Below are 12,691 nucleotides of genomic sequence, written 5' to 3'. Positions count from 1 at the left end.
TTTAAGGCAGGCTAAAATTTTTACTTATGTTTACTACCCCACATGGAACATGCAAAAAAAATTTCAAACTTAAAATGTGCCCCACAAGCATTTTTATTTTTTTAATTTTTATTTATTTATTTATTTTAAAATTTTATTTATTTATGATAGTCACACACACACACACACACACACACACAGAGAGAGAGAGAGAGAGAGGCAGAGACATAGGCAAAGGGAGAAGCAGGCTCCATGCACCGGGAGCCCGACGTGGGATTCCTTCCCGGGTCTCCAGGATCGCGCCCTGGGCCAAAGGCAGGCGCCAAACCGCTGTGCCACCCAGGGATCCCCCCACATGCATTCTTAATTTATCTATCACCTCTGAGGTCCTTTTCCCCACATTGAGAGTTTTACAGCAAAGCAAATTTGCTTACTGCTTCTCCAGTTCATCAGGTTGACATTTTCTAGGTCACCAAGACTTTGTTTTGAATGGGTAGACTTTCAGAGCTTCCAGCTTTCTTCTCAAACTCAGTTGGATGTGAGATCATAGCTTTTATTCCTTTTTTTTAAGATTTTATTTATTTATTAATGAGAGACACACACAGAGAGAGAGAGGCAGAGACACAGGCAGAGGGAGAAGCAGACTCCATGCAGGGAGCCCGATGTGGGACTTGATCCCGGGTCTCCAGGATCACACCCTGGGCCAAAGGCAGGCGCTTAACTGCTGAGCCACCCAGGGATCCCCATATCTTTTATTTCTAAGTAAGCTTTCAAAAAAAATTTTTTTTCCTAAGACTGAAGGAGTTGGAACCAGTTCCCAGAGCTCTGGATTATTTTAGCAACATCTCAAAGTTCTGATTTATGGGTATGGCTTTTAATACTAAGGTTGTTTCTGGCACCTGTAGATTTCCCTTTCATGTTATGAAACTGGATATTAAAAAAATGTGTTTTATTTTGTTATATTGTATTCAGATACCTTATGTATTATTGATGAAAGGAGTGACCTATATCTACTCATTTGGCCGTGTAGCTAGAATCAGAACACTCTCCTATTCAGTATTTGGCATGTAGAAGTTCACAGATTAATATTTATTGAACATAAAATATCTTGGGAAACATTTTTACATAAGGAAATGTCATCACTTTGATCTGTTTCCCCAATTGAACATTTTGCAAGAAAATCTGGTATTTAAAAACACATTTATGTGTGAAAGTATGTTTTGTCTGTTCTGGCTGCTGTATCAGAATACTATAGACTGGGGGGCTTAAAAGCAACTGACATTTATATCTCACATTTTGGGAGGTTGAGAAGTCCAAGTTCAGGGTGCTTGCAGATTTGGTGTCTCATGAACACTCCACCCTCATAACTTAATCATCTCCCCAAATCCCCACCTCCAAATATAACATTGGAAATTAGGCCTCTTTGTGTGAATTCTAGAATGGCACACATATTCAGTCCACAGCAATGTTTGTAGTATATTCTCACAAAATATTTGGAAATTTTCTTTACCCATGGTCTATAATGTGACTATAGTTTCTTCAACATGGTGATATTAATTTTAATGTCATTGAATTTTCTAATCCATTTAGGGTTATAAACGACAAAAACAGAAGATAGACTGTATACTTTTTTGCATAAAGTATACAAAGAGCACTGAACATTTTGATGTACTACACAGTAATTCTTTAATGTGATTATAAGAAGGGAAACACAAAAGTTTGTAGGCTTTAGAGTCAGAAAATCTAAATCCAAAACCTGTCAATCTCTCTTAAGGAGTACACTGATCTTGAGAACATTATCAAATTTAGATTAGCATATTTTATTTTCCCTCATCTGAGAAATGGGGGCAGTAACTTAAGTAGTCAGAGTCATAAAGAACCAATTAATATGAAGATTGTGAAATTATAAAGCAATGCCTGAAATTTAATCATCATTGCCACCATCCTATTGGTTATTATACTTATAAAATAATGTACAATTTCTGATATGGACAAATGATAAAGGAAATTACATAAAAAATGTATGCAACTATAACTTTTGAAAGTTGAAATGGGATTTCTACCTACAATTGGGAACATGTTGAAGAAATTAATTAAAATACCACCTATTAATCATTCATATAGGTTAATAAAGTAATAAGTAAATCTAGGTACTCTGTTTATCCTATTCTATAGAAATGCTGTGCCTACATCTATGACTTAAATACTTAAATTGTTAATAACAGTGGCATCTAAGTACAGTATCATTTATGGAAGAAATAACAACTATAATAACCAGAGAATTAATAATGGTAACCATTAAATATAAGCATATATTACTAATAACAGCTATAATAAGGTCTTCTTCTCCCAAACAAACACTTCACCCCCCAAAAACAGTTATGACAGCTTGGAAATACATTGAATGAGAGAGGGTTTAGTTATAAAATTTAACTTTAATACCATTGTATCAGAACGGAATTATCCTATAAATTACCTTATGAACAGAATAGATCCCTCACCATGAAACTGGATTATAACTTATTGTGATTATCTATTTCTGATGCTAATTTAATATGCTAATATTAAACATGGAATTTCTATTATTTATACAAATTTAATTGTACGTTTCCCCAAGAAATCTTCATATATGGAGTTTGCCATTTTCTACTTAGTACCTACAGGAAGAGTTGTGCATTGGATTCTTTCTCTATTTTATTTCTCACTGTAAGTGAATTATATTGTTATTCTGGTGTATTACATCAAACTGACTAATCTGCAACTATCTAAGAGAAAGAGAACCCCTCAATGCTCACAGATTAGCTTGCCTTAGCCTGATATGAACTCTGGATTTAGGTGAAAGGATTAAGTTAAGGCATAGAGGGGAGAACTTTCTGGGCAGCCAGCCAGTCATCCTTATGTGTGACTGCATCACTGCATACTCCATGACACTCTTAGATGTTCTCCAGGTAGATTACATGATTCATATCTAATCAATACTAATAATTATAGAATATTTTTCTATTGCAGAGTGATTCCAATCAGAGGCTCTTGACTCAGACTGCTTACTACTTACTTAGCCCTTTCATGTTAAAAACTGGGCAATTTGAGACATACTTCTGTATGTTTTATTATTATTATTATTATTATTATTATTATTATCTTTAAATATCTCTCCCATAGTGTAATGGGAAAACTAAATCGAGTTAATAGAGGTGAGAAATTTAGAATAAGAAATAATACTGCAAAGAGAACTCACAGCACTTCAAGCATGGGAAGATGCAGAGTAAGTTTCAGTGTTATCATCAGCATGATCATTACCATCATCGTAGTATTATCATCATCATCATCATCATTATTAGCAAACTACTGTGTAAAACACAAAGATTTATATAAAACAATATTTTTCTTAGGAATGGCTATTAGTTTATTAAGAAAAAAAGTAAATATGAGAATAAACAGTATTGTGAAATGCAAGTAGTTGCACCTACTTCAGAGTTCTTGTGAATATTAAATAGCACATATTTCTGACAAATTGTAGCTACTTAGAAGCAGTTATTGTTATAACAAATATATCTAACTTTATTATTATATCACCAAAAAAATCACACTAAAAATTTAAGTTTTAGAATCACAGCCAAAAATTGCTATGGTCTTGAGTATCTCCTTCCTATAATATGTCCAAATCCTTAGAAGCTATTGTACACTTTAATAGTAGCTTCAGAAAAGGGGAACAGAAAATGTTCACCAGCAGAGCCTTTTCTCTGTTGTAGTAGCTATATTCTACCCCTCTGTGAAAATAGGCACACTCCTTTGCCCTCCCTGTGATCAGCTGTAATGACAAAGAGCTGCTGCCATTCCAACAGCACACTTTTATACTCAGTCTTTTAGCAGGGAGTAAGAGAAATGAGGTACTGATACCCTGCTCCGAACCAGGGTTTCTCAACCTCAGCACTACTGACATTTTGACAGGATAAGTCTTTGTTCTAGAAGTCTGTACTGTCAATTGTAAGATGCTTTGCAGTATATTTCCCTCCACTGCTTGCTTACTTACTCCTCCATTTCAGTACTATATTAAAGATCTCAATGGATTCTGAATTAAAGTATTTTGTAATCCAATATAAAAGCAAAATCTTAGCTGCCAGGTACATTTGAAGACTACAAACTGATTTGAAAATGTATACATCTATTCATGAGTGAAATTATATTCAAGCATCAACAACAAGTTATAGTCTAAGTTCAGATTTAAAATATTCTAACTCCCCAATTTGTAAAAAATTAAAAGCACACATTGCTTTAAAGTGCCAAGAGAATGTAATATCAAATTTAGATGGTAGGATATCAGACTTATGATAAATCTGAACTCTCCAATATAAGAATTAAAAAACAGGAAGAGAAGTTCAAGATATCATACCAGAGGATCCTAAACTCACTCCCTCCCATGGATTCAATGAATATACAACTATATGTGAAATAATTTCCTCCAAAAAGGACCGGAAAACTGGAAAAACAGAGCCTTCATGACAAGGGGCAAAAAAGATAGTATCAAGATGGGTAGGAAAGGCAGAAACATCCTCTCACCAAAAAAAAAAAAAAAAAAAAAAAGAAAGCCCCACCCCAGGTGTAGTGATACATAATTGAGAGGATCTCAAAAGCATGGAACTATTTCCTGAGGAGTGGGGAGTTTGTTCTCCACGTCAGGCACCTTAGCCCTTAGATCCTGCATGAGAGAGACAAGCTCCCTAAACACCAGGGTCTGAAAACCAACAGAGTTTACTTCTAGAAAAAACATAGAACTGTAGGGAACAGAGAATCTGGTCTTAAAGAGCTTGTACACAGACTCACTCACCTGGGGATGAACCAAAATACCAATTTTTGATGAACAGTGGCTAGATCATATGTGAAGGATTTAAGATTTTATTGATTTAATAGTGCCTGCTGGAGAGACAGGAAACCATTTGGGATTTTTTTTTTTTTTTCCAGAGATGGAAACATGGGCAGGCACCATATTTGAAAACTTGTCCTACCTTGCTAAGGTTGGTGCCAGCATATGCCATTTTGGAACTGTCCCCATAACCTGCTGGTTATGGAACACCCAGCTGAGAATGACATTTATTCCACAGATACATGGATGGTTCAACGTCTGCGAACCAATCAATGTGATATACCATATTAACAAAAGGAAGGATTAAAATCATGACACCTAAATAGATGCAGAAAAAAGAAGCGTTTCACAAAATTCAATATCCATTTATGATAAAAATATACAACAAAATGTGTATAGAGGGAACATATCTGAACATAATAAAGGCTATATATGATAAACCCATGGCTAACATCATACTCAAGAGTGAAAAGCTAAAAGACTTACAAGATCAGGACTAAGACAAGGATGCCAAGTCTCACCACTTTTTTTTTTTTTTTTAGATTTCAATTATTTATTCATGAGACACACACACAGAGAGAGAGAGAGAGAGAGAGAGAGGCAGAGACATAGGCAGAGGGAGCAGCAGGCTCCATGCAGGAAGCGCAATATGGGACTCAGTCCTGGGACTCCAGGATCATACCCTGAACCAAAGGCAGACTCTTAACTGCTGAGCCACCTAGGCATCCCAAGTCTCACCACTTTTATTCAGGATTGTATTGGAAGTTCTAGCTGTAGTAATCAGACAAAAAACAAAAGCATCCAAACTGGTAGAAAAGAGAAAAAAAATAAAACTCTCTATTTGTGCTGATGTGATACTATAGAATATCCAAAAGACTCCATCAAAAAAATGTATTCTAACATTAATTCAGTAAAGTAGCAGAATAAAGTCAGCACAGATAAATCTGTGATGTTTCTATACATTAATAAATTAGTAGGAGGGAAATTTAAGAAAACAACCCCATTTAAAATTGAACCAAAAATAATAAAATACCTACAGATAAATTTAACCAAGGAGATGAAAGACCTATAGGCACAGAAAAGTGTAAGAGAATGATGAAAGTAATTAAAGAAGACACAAGTAAATGGGAAAATATTCCATGCTCAAGGGCTGAAAGAATTAATATTGCTAAAATGTCCGTATTAGCCAAAGCAATGTACAGAATCAAATCAATCCTTATCAATATTTTATTGCCCTATTTCATATAACTATAACAAATAACTCTAAAATTTGCATGGAACCACAAAAGATTTCAAACAACCAAAAACAATCTTGAGAAAGAACAAAGCTAGAGATATCAAGCTCCTTGATTTCCATTTATACTAAAAAGCTATAGTAATCAAAACAGCATGGTCTTGGCATAAAAACACATGTGGATTGACAGAACAGAGAGCCCAGAATTAAATTCATGCACATATGGACAATTAATTTATGACAAAGCTGCCATGAATGTGGAGAAAGAATAATCTCTTCAATAAATAGTGTTGGAAAAACTGGATAGCCACATGCAAAAAAATGACACTCAGTCACTATCTTACACTATAAATAAAAATTAATTCACAACGAAATCTGAATGTAAGACTTGAAACCATAAAATTCCTAAAAGAAAACATAGGCAATAAGATCCTCAACATTGGTCTTAGCAGCTATATTTGTGGCTCTGACTTCAAAGACAAATTAAATGAAACAAAAATAAGCAAATGGGATGACATCAAACTAAAAAGCTTCAGCACAATGAAATAAACCACCATCAAAATGGAAAAGCAACCTACTGAATGAAATAATATTTTTGCAAATCACATATCTGGTAAGAGATTAATATCCAACAAATATAAAGAACTTATAAAACTCAATAAAAAAAACTATTTGATTAAAAATTGGCCAAATATCTGATTAGAAATTTACCCAAAGAGGACATACAGATTGCCAACAGGAACATAAACATATGTTCAACATAACTAATTATTAGTGAAATACAAATCTAGTCTACTATGATAAATCACTTCATTATCATAGAATATAATAGATAATAGAATGTCTATTATCAAACAAAAGAAAGAAAGAAAGAAAGAAAGAAAGAAAGAAAGAAAGAAAGAAAGAAAAAGAAAGAAAAGAAACTGTTGGGACTTCTGAAGAAGATGGCAGAGTAAGCTCACCTCATCCCATGGGCACAACCTTGCAGGCCACAAAAGAGTGGCATCATATATTCAAAGTGCTGAAAGGAAAAGACTCTGCAGCCAAGAACATTCTATCCAGCAAGGCTATCATTCAGAATGGAAGGAAAGATAGTTTCTCAGACAAAAGCTAAAGGAGTTTATGACCATTAAACCAGCCCTACAAGAAATTTTAAAAGAGACCTTTGAGTGGAAAGGAAAGACTATAAGTAAAAGTAAGAATAATAGGAGACATATAGTAAAAATAAATATAACTATAAAACTCAATCAAGAGTTTACTCACAAAATAAAAGTAAGTATGATATCATATATCTAAAACATGGAGATATGAGTAAAGAATGGGTTCAAATTTAAGTGACCCTCAACCTAATATAGACTGCTACATGTAGAAGATTTTAACCACAAATCAAAAATCAGTAATAGATATACAAAAAAAAAAAAAAAAAAAAGGAAAGGAATTCAAATATATCACCAAAGAAAGACAACTTACAGTGAGAGAAGAGAACAGGGAAGGAAGGAATGAAGATATAGAAAACAATGAGAAAACAAATAACAAAGTGCAACAAATACATATGTATCAATAACTACTTTGAATATAACAGCTAAATGTTCCAATCAAAAGACATAGGGTGATGGAAAATACAAAAAAGCAAGACTCATCTATATGTTGCCTATAAAAGACTTATTCCATACCTAAAGATACATGCAGATTGAAAGTGAGGGGTTGGAGAAATATTTATCATGCAAATGGATGTGAAAAGAAAGCTGGAGTAGCAACACTTATAATGGTCAAAATAGATTTTAAAACAAAGACTGTAACAAGAGACAAAGAAAGAAAACTACAGGCCAAAATGTCTGATGAACATAGATGTAAAAATACTTGACAAAATATTGCCAAAACAAATCTAACAATACATTAAAAGAATTATTCACTATAATTGAGTGGGATTTATTCTTGGGATGCAAGAATGGTTGAGCATTTGCTAATTGTGGACACCTGGGTCACTCAGCAGTTGAGTGTCTGCCTTCTGCTCAGGGCATGATCCAGGGGTCTAGGGATCTAGTCCCACATCAGGCTCCCTTCAGGGAGCCTGCTTCTTCCTCTGCCTATGTTTCTGCCTCTCTCTGTATCTCTCATGAACAAATAAATAAAATCTTTAAAAAATATTTGATAATCAATTAATGTGATACATCAATAAAAGATAAGAACTATATGATCATTTCAATAAATGCAGGAAAAACATTTGACAAAGTACAATATCCATTCATGATAAAAACCCTCAACAATAATTTTAGAGAGAACATGCCTTAACACAATAAAGGGCTTACATTTAAAAACCCCACAATTAACATCATACGCAATAGGAATAAACTTAAAGCCTTTCCTCTAATATCAGGAAGAAGAAAAAGGTATCCACTCTCACCACTTTTATTCAACATAATACTGGAAATTCTAGCCACAGCATTGAAACAACAAAAATAAATAAAAGACATTGAAATTGGTAAGGCAGAAGTAAAACTCTTGCTATTTACAGATTACATACTATATATGTAAAACCCTAAAGATTCTACCAAAAAAAACTATCAGAACTAATACTTGAATTCAGTAAAGTTATAGGATACAAAATTAATAAAATCAATGTACAGAAGTCCATTCCATTTTTTATACTAATAATGAAGTAGAACAAAGAGAAATTAATAAATTGATCCCATTTATAATTGTACCAAAATAATAAAATTTCTAGGAATAAACTTAACCAAGGAAGTGAAAGATCTATACTATCAAAACTCTAAAACTTTGATGCAGTGAAGATGGTACCAATAAATGAGAAGATATTCTGTGCTCATGAATTGGAAGAACAAATATTCTTAAAATGTCTATACTACCCAAAGCAATCTGCAGTTTAATGAAATCTCTATCAAAACACCAATGGCATTTTCCAAAGTACAAGAACAAGCAATCCTAAAATTTAAGTAAAACCACAAAAGACCCTGAATAGCCACAACAATCTTAAAAAAGAAAAACAAAACTGGAGGTATCACAATTTTAGAGTTCAATTTCTATTACAAAGCTGTAGTAATCAAAACAGTATGGTACTGGTACAAAAATAAACACGTTGATCAATGGAACAGAATATAGAGCTCCCATACATATATGGTCAATTAAGCTAAGACAATTAAGACAGATGTGGCAAGAATATGCAATGGCAGAAAGACAGTCTCTTCTACAAATAGTGTTGAGAAAACTGGACTGTTACATGCAAAAGGATGAAACTGGACCACTTTCTTACACCATACATAAAAATAAACTCAAAATGGATTAAACACCTACATGTGAGACTTGAACCTGTGACAATCCTAGAGGAGTATACAGGCAGTAATTTCTCTGCATCAGCCATGGCAACATTTTCCTAGGTATTTATCCTGTGGCAAGGGAAACAATAGCAAAAACAAACTATCTGGAGTAATCAAAATAAAAAAAAAAACTTCTGCACAGCAAAGAAAACAACCACAAATTAAAAGAAACTTATTGAATGGGAAGAGGATATTTACAAATACATATCTGCTGAAAGGTAAGTATTTAAAATATATAAACAACTTATATAACTCAACACCAAAAACCCTCACATATGATCCAATTAAAAATGGGCAGAATGCATAAACAGACATTTCTTCAGAGAAAACATACACATGGCCAGCATGAAAAGATGGTCGACATCACTCATCATCAGGGAAATGCCAGTCAAAACCATGATGAAATATTATCTCATACCTGTCAGAATGACTGAAATAAAAACCACAAGAAACAACGAATGTTGGTAAGGATGTGGAGAAAAAGGAACACTGGTGTATTGTTGGTGGTAATGAAAACTGGTGCAGCCACTGTGGAAGACATTATGGAGGTTACATAAAAATTAAAAATAGAACTAACTTATAACCCAGTAATTGCACTACTCTGTATTTTTCTAAAAAAAATTTTAAAAATCACTAATTTGAAAAGATATATGCATCCTTTCATTTATTGCAGCATTATTTACAAAAATGAAATTATGGAAGCTGCCCAAGTATCCATCAATATATTGATGGATAAAGAAGTGGTATACAAAAAAAAAAAAAAAAACGGAAAAAAAAGGAAGAAAATGAAGAAGAAGGAGTAGGAGGAAGAAATATATATATATATAAAGCAAAATTATTCAGCCTTAAATAAAGAATGAAATATTGCCATTTACAACAACACAGATGAATCTAGGGAGTAAAATGCTAAGTGAAATAAGAGAAAGACAATTCCATGATTTCACTCACATGGGGAATTTAAAAAAACAAAACAAATAAATGTAGGGGGAAAGGGGGGGACAAACTAAAAATAGACTCTTAAATACAGAGAAAAACAGAGTGTTACCAAGAAAAGATTAGTGGGGATGGATGAAATAGGTAAAGCGGATTAAGAGAATACTTATCCTGATGAGCATTAAGTAATATGGGATTATTGAATTGCTATATTATACACCTAAAACTTCTACAACACTATATGTTAACTACACTGGGATTAAAAAAAAAAAAAGAACTAAGTATTGGTGAGGTCTGAAGAAAAGAAAATACTGCACACTATTAGTAGCAATGAAAATTGGTGAAGCCACTATGGAAAACATTATGGAGCTTCCTTAAAGATTAAAATTAAGACTATATAGTTATTTCACTACTAGGTGAGGAATAAAAAAAAAAAAAACTGATTCAAACACATATATGCACTTCTATGTTCAGTGCAGCATAATTTGCAATAGCCTTTAGATGGAAACAACCTAAATGTCCATATGGATGAATGGATAAATATGTGAGAAATGTATATACGTGCGCACACACACACACACGCACACGTGCGCGTGCACGCGCACTCAATGGAATACTACTCAGCCATTAAAATGAATGAAATCTTGCCATTTGTGGCAGAATGAATGGCTCTTGTAGTACTTTGTTAAATAAAATATATTAGGGAAAGAAAAATACAAATTATTTCACAAACTTACAGATACAGAAAACAAATTGGTGGTTTCCAGAGGGGAATGAGTGAAATGCCTGAAGGAGGTCAACTAACTGTATGCTGGTGGATGTTAGCTGGACCTTTAGTGCTGATCACTTTGTAGTGCATACAGATTTCAAACTGCAATATTGTACACTTGAAACTTACATAATGTTAAAGAAGAAATATAAAAACAGAGAATAACAATAAGATTCAACTAGTAAAAACATTCTACCTCCCACTATATACCATATCCTAAAGTTATATGTTATACACAAACCATTAGTCACATAAATATCCCATTTAGCCACAGAAAATTATTTGTGTATGATCTGCAGCTTTCTTTCCTTACGGCATTGCTCATATTGAATGCCCTTAACTTCTTCACCAGTCTATCTCCAGATCATCCATCTTTCAACCCTCTTTCTTTAAAGATTATCTAAATATCACTATGCCCCTTATAATTGTTAATTCCCATTCTTTTCCTTTAGACATTCTACTTGACTAAAAAGATATATCTATATCTTTTATAAACTTGTCGATTCTTTAAAGACAGGAACCATATCTTACACATCTTTTGAATATAACTACTGGTACAATGCCTTGTCCATAGCTATGTTTAAGAAATGTTTATCGATGAGGATTTGAATTTATCATGTATGACAGAATAATTTCCCCCTATCTCCTTCTCTCTTCTTCCTGAGATTTGGCAAACTAGTCTTGGAATATAAAAAGATACATTCTTTTAGTAGGATATTACATGAAAGATGTCACAAAGGATTGAGATTTGACAGCATAAATGTTTGATTATCTTGTATGCACCATACCCTGAACATTTTTACTGATAAGTCTCACTCCTTAATGGGCTACTAGGTAGACCATTCAAAACTTCTTGAATACTCTGAGATTATGTTTCATCTTCATAAAAACCTTCCAGAATAAGTCAACAAATCATTATGAAGATTTCTATTCTATTTCTATTCAGAAAACTTTTCCAACAACAGGATGGAAAATGGCACCAAAAGTCAAATAGAAAGAATACATTATATTAAATTATGAGGGAAAATGGCTTCACTATAGGAATGTTACATTATACCCATTTTTAGAGTATTTCAAGCTATCTTTGCTTTGAATTGTAGTCTTTGTTCCTTGCCTTATGTTTAATTTTACTCCAACCAAACAATGCAAGCAATTCTAATTTGCTCCGGACTTATGCAATTATGGAAAAGAATGAATGTTTCAAATATACCAACTTCAGATTTAGTAAATCAAATTTATTTTTTGCAAGAACTAAAATCTACCATCTCACAGCCTGCTCCTTATCACTGATTCACAAATAAAGCATCTATATTTTTGCTACATTATTTCTGTTAGAAAACACAGTGCTGTAGGCAAAACACCTTTCTTGGTACTTTGTTGAACTAATAGTAATTAACTCCAAAATAATAGTTTGAATAAAATAATATCCTGCATGAATAATTACTTTAAGAGGTTACTAGCTTTTATAAGATGTATTAATCACAGAGAAAAATAAAAATTTTTTGTGTAAGCCAATTTAAAAATAAATTCAATCACACTCCCACAAGTTAAGCCTTCAGCATGTACAAGTTTTCACT

The sequence above is a fragment of the Canis lupus genome, chromosome 17 (assembly GCF_048164855.1).
Source record: "Canis lupus baileyi chromosome 17, mCanLup2.hap1, whole genome shotgun sequence".
Classification (NCBI taxonomy): Eukaryota; Metazoa; Chordata; class Mammalia; order Carnivora; family Canidae; genus Canis; species Canis lupus.
The sequence above is the reverse complement of the archived record's forward strand: the minus strand, read 5'-3'. Positions refer to the sequence as shown.